Genomic DNA, 5,000 nt, shown 5'->3' with positions numbered 1-5,000 from the left:
GCCGTTCCGGTGTGCGGTGGGCCGCACTTCTCCCCTAGTAGGACGTCGCGACCCGCTGGGTGCCGGCCTACGGCCCGGGTGCGCAGCCTGTCCTTCCGCGGGCCTCGGTTCGCGTCTGTTGGGCAGAGCCCCGGTGTCCTGGCTGGCTGCCCGGCGGTATATCTGGAGGAGTCGATTCGCCCCTTTGGGCGCTCGGGCTCCCGGCAAGCGCGCGCGGTTCTTCCCGGATGACGGACCTACCTGGCCCGGCCCCGGACCCGCGCCGCTGTTGGCTCGGGATGCTCTCGGGCGGAATAATCGCTCCCGTCAGCGGCGCTTCAGCTTTGGACAATTTCACGACCCGTCTTGAAACACGGACCAAGGAGTCTAACATGTGCGCGAGTCATTGGGCTGTACGAAACCTAAAGGCGTAATGAAAGTGAAGGTCTCGCCTTGCGCGGGCCGAGGGAGGATGGGGCTTCCCCGCCCTTCACGGGGCGGCGGCCTCCGCACTCCCGGGGCGTCTCGTCCTCATTGCGAGGTGAGGCGCACCTAGAGCGTACACGTTGGGACCCGAAAGATGGTGAACTATGCCTGGCCAGGACGAAGTCAGGGGAAACCCTGATGGAGGTCCGTAGCGATTCTGACGTGCAAATCGATCGTCGGAGCTGGGTATAGGGGCGAAAGACTAATCGAACCATCTAGTAGCTGGTTCCCTCCGAAGTTTCCCTCAGGATAGCTGGTGCTCGTACGAGTCTCATCCGGTAAAGCGAATGATTAGAGGCCTTGGGGCCGAAACGACCTCAACCTATTCTCAAACTTTAAATGGGTGAGATCTCCGGCTTGCTTGATATGCTGAAGCCGCGAGCAAACGACTCGGATCGGAGTGCCAAGTGGGCCACTTTTGGTAAGCAGAACTGGCGCTGTGGGATGAACCAAACGCCGAGTTAAGGCGCCCGAATCGACGCTCATGGGAAACCATGAAAGGCGTTGGTTGCTTAAGACAGCAGGACGGTGGCCATGGAAGTCGGAATCCGCTAAGGAGTGTGTAACAACTCACCTGCCGAAGCAACTAGCCCTGAAAATGGATGGCGCTGAAGCGTCGTGCCTATACTCGGCCGTCAGTCTGGCAGTCATGGCCGGTCCTTGCGGCCGGCCGCGAAGCCCTGACGAGTAGGAGGGTCGCGGCGGTGGGCGCAGAAGGGTCTGGGCGTGAGCCTGCCTGGAGCCGCCGTCGGTGCAGATCTTGGTGGTAGTAGCAAATACTCCAGCGAGGCCCTGGAGGGCTGACGCGGAGAAGGGTTTCGTGTGAACAGCCGTTGCACACGAGTCAGTCGATCCTAAGCCCTAGGAGAAATCCGATGTTGATGGGGGCCGTCATAGCATGATGCACTTTGTGCTGGCCCCCGTTGGGCGAAAGGGAATCCGGTTCCTATTCCGGAACCCGGCAGCGGAACCGATACAAGTCGGGCCCCTCTTTTAGAGATGCTCGTCGGGGTAACCCAAAAGGACCCGGAGACGCCGTCGGGAGATCGGGGAAGAGTTTTCTTTTCTGCATGAGCGTTCGAGTTCCCTGGAATCCTCTAGCAGGGAGATAGGGTTTGGAACGCGAAGAGCACCGCAGTTGCGGCGGTGTCCCGATCTTCCCCTCGGACCTTGAAAATCCGGGAGAGGGCCACGTGGAGGTGTCGCGCCGGTTCGTACCCATATCCGCAGCAGGTCTCCAAGGTGAAGAGCCTCTAGTCGATAGAATAATGTAGGTAAGGGAAGTCGGCAAATTGGATCCGTAACTTCGGGATAAGGATTGGCTCTGAGGATCGGGGCGTGTCGGGCTTGGTCGGGAAGTGGGTCAGCGCTAACGTGCCGGGCCTGGGCGAGGTGAGTGCCGTAGGGGTGCCGGTAAGTGCGGGCGTTTAGCGCGGGCGTGGTCTGCTCTCGCCGTTGGTCGGCCTCGTGCTGGCCGGCGGTGCAGGATGCGCGCGCCTGCGCGGCGTTCGCGCCCCGGTGCTTCAGCCTGCGTGCAGGATCCGAGCTCGGTCCCGTGCCTTGGCCTCCCACGGATCTTCCTTGCTGCGAGGCCGCGTCCGCCTTAGCGTGCTCCTCCGGGGGCGCGCGGGTGCGCGGATTCTCTTCGGCCGCCATTCAACGATCAACTCAGAACTGGCACGGACTGGGGGAATCCGACTGTCTAATTAAAACAAAGCATTGCGATGGCCCTAGCGGGTGTTGACGCAATGTGATTTCTGCCCAGTGCTCTGAATGTCAACGTGAAGAAATTCAAGCAAGCGCGGGTAAACGGCGGGAGTAACTATGACTCTCTTAACCAGGGGCTTGGGGGGGTTACCAGCCCCCCCTCGCACTATCCCTTTTTTTAGTTGGGGGCAGTATTCAGAGAAAAAGTGGTGGCCCTTCCGCTGAAGGTGCCACCCCAACTCCCCCAGCACCTAGCCGGCCAACCGGCCGTGCCGAAAATCTTGTAACTTTTGCAGCTGTATACGCCTGTAGTGAGTGCCACCGCAGCTTCACCACCAAGAACGGTCTCGGGGTCCATCGCCGCCGCCAACACCTTGCGGCCGCCAACGCGGAGATCGTCACGGAGAGGCATCGCGCGAGGTGGACGGAGGAAGAAGTCCTCTCGCTCGCCAAGGCGGAGGCCGAACTGTTCCTCGAGAGGGACGCCCGGTTCTTCTTTGTAAATCAAGAGCTCATCAGGATGTTCCCCGACCGAACGCTTGAGGCAATCAAGTGCCGACGGCGGCAAGCTGCCCACAAGCAGCTTGTCCGCCAATTCATGGAGGCGCTTGAGATCGGTCGGGGGGAAGAGCCGGCGTCCCGCCGGGGAGCAGCGAGCCCGCTGCCTGACGCGGGCGAGGCCGCTGCGCCGCCCGTCGACGCAGCCGAGGACTTCGCGGCCGACACCACCGGGCCGCCGCCGGAGGGGCCGACTGACGCCGCCATCTGGGAGCATCTGGCGGGGCTACCCGCTTCCGCCCAGCGTTTCTCTGCCCTGGATCGTGTCATAGGTCTGGGGCGGGGCACGCCGCCCGATGTCATCCTGGGCATGCTCCCGGATGCCCTTGCGTCGGTCGGGTCCAGAGGGGAGAGATCGATCACCAGGACACAGCGGCCGCGCCAACCATCGAAGCGGCCGCCTGCCGCGCCGCCGACGCAGAAGCGCAAGCGGCGCCGCTGGGAGTACGCGAGAACGCAGGATGCCTTCCGACGGTCGCGTGCACGTTGCGTGCGCGGCCTCTTGGATGGCACCCTGCTCCAGCCGCCACCTGCCATCCCTGGTCTGCTGGACTTCTGGGCGGACCTCTTCACCAAGAAGCCCATCTCCACCGCGGGCTTCATTCGTGACCGCCTCCTCCCGCACTCGGAGCCTGTCGCTCCCGAGTGCCTATGGGGGCCGGTCACACATGAGGAGGTCGCCGCCGCGTTGCCGCCCAGGGGATCAGCAGCCGGGCCGGACGGCCTTACCCCAGCGGAGTTGCGGCGCCTGCCGCACGAAGTCCTGGTGAAAGTGATGAATCTCTTCCTTCTGGCCCGCGCCCTTCCGGAACGCCTGCTTCGCGCGCGAACGTCCCTTCTCCCGAAGACGGCTGCACCAACATCCCCCGCTGACTTTCGCCCCATTACGGTCTGCTCGGTGTTGGCGCGGACCTTTCACAAGGTTCTCGCGTCACGCCTGATGCGCGCATGTGCTGTGGACGAACGTCAGCGGGCATTCATCCCTCGGGATGGGATGTTGGAAAATACCTTCATCTTGGACACTGCTCTCACCGACGCAGTTCGCTCCTGCCGCTCTGTCTTTGTGGCATCGATCGACGTATCTAAGGCATTCGATTCGGTAGATCATGCTGCCCTTCGCCCCGTGCTGAAGGCGCATGGCCTGCCGGATTGTTTTGTCGAGTATGTCGAGCGGTGCTACGAGGGCAGCACGACAGTGATAGCGGACGGCGCCGGCGTGGGCGTGTCTGTGCAGCCAGCACGGGGCGTTCGCCAGGGCGATCCCCTCTCCCCCCTCCTGTTCAACTTTGCGGTGGACTACGTTTTAGGCCAACTGCCCTCCCACATCGGAGCTCGGATCCTCGGTCGCAGAGTCAACGCTGCGGCCTTTGCAGATGACGTCTTGCTGTTTGCAGCGACCCCGAGGGGCTTGCAGTCCCTCATCGACGCAGCTACCGCAGCCCTCGCCCACCTGGGGCTGCAGATCAACGCCCGGAAGTGTTTCACCCTCGCCTTAGTCGCGTCAGGGCGCGAGAAGAAGGTGAAGGTGGACAGCAATGTCACCTTCACAGCAGGCAATACCACCATGCCTGCCCTGCGTGTGGGTGAAACCTTCCGGTACCTGGGGCTGCAATTTTCCACGGCGGGTCGCTGTGTCTTCAATCCACGTCGCCACCTGGTGGAGCAGCTTGACGTCATCTCCCGAGCTCCGCTGAAGCCGCAACAGCGCCTCCACGCTCTCACCAACGTACTTCTCCCTGGCCTGTACCACGGGCTGGCCCTCAGCCGCACCCGGGTGGGTGCATTGAAGTCGGCCGACGTCACCATCCGGGCCGCCGTCAGGAGATGGTTCCGCCTTCCGGCGGACACCCCCCTGGGATACTTCCACGCTCCTGTTGCCCAGGGGGGCCTCGGCATTCCATCTTGCCGATGGATGGGTCCGACCCTCCGTCGGTCCCGTCTCCTGGCGCTGAAGAAGATAGGGCCAGCCTGCGACGGTGCAGGCATGGATGAGGTGCAGCGTGAGATTGAGGTGCTGGAGCGCCACCTAATGTGGGAGGGCCACCTCCTCAAATCGTCAACGCAGGTTGGGGAAATGTGGGCGGCGCGCCTACACATCGCCATTGACGGTGCGGCGCTCTCATCTTCTGCCGCCGTCAGTGGCCAACATCAGTGGGTCGCCGACACCAGTCGCCTGCTATCTGGGCGTGAATACATCGACGCCCTCCGCGCCCGCATCAACGCCTTCCCTACGAAGGCACGGCGCAGTCGCGGGCGGGAGGCGGACACCA

The sequence above is a fragment of the Schistocerca serialis genome, unplaced genomic scaffold, assembly GCF_023864345.2.
Source record: "Schistocerca serialis cubense isolate TAMUIC-IGC-003099 unplaced genomic scaffold, iqSchSeri2.2 HiC_scaffold_1237, whole genome shotgun sequence".
Taxonomy (NCBI): Eukaryota; Metazoa; Arthropoda; class Insecta; order Orthoptera; family Acrididae; genus Schistocerca; species Schistocerca serialis.
Note: the sequence above shows the minus strand (reverse complement) of the source record.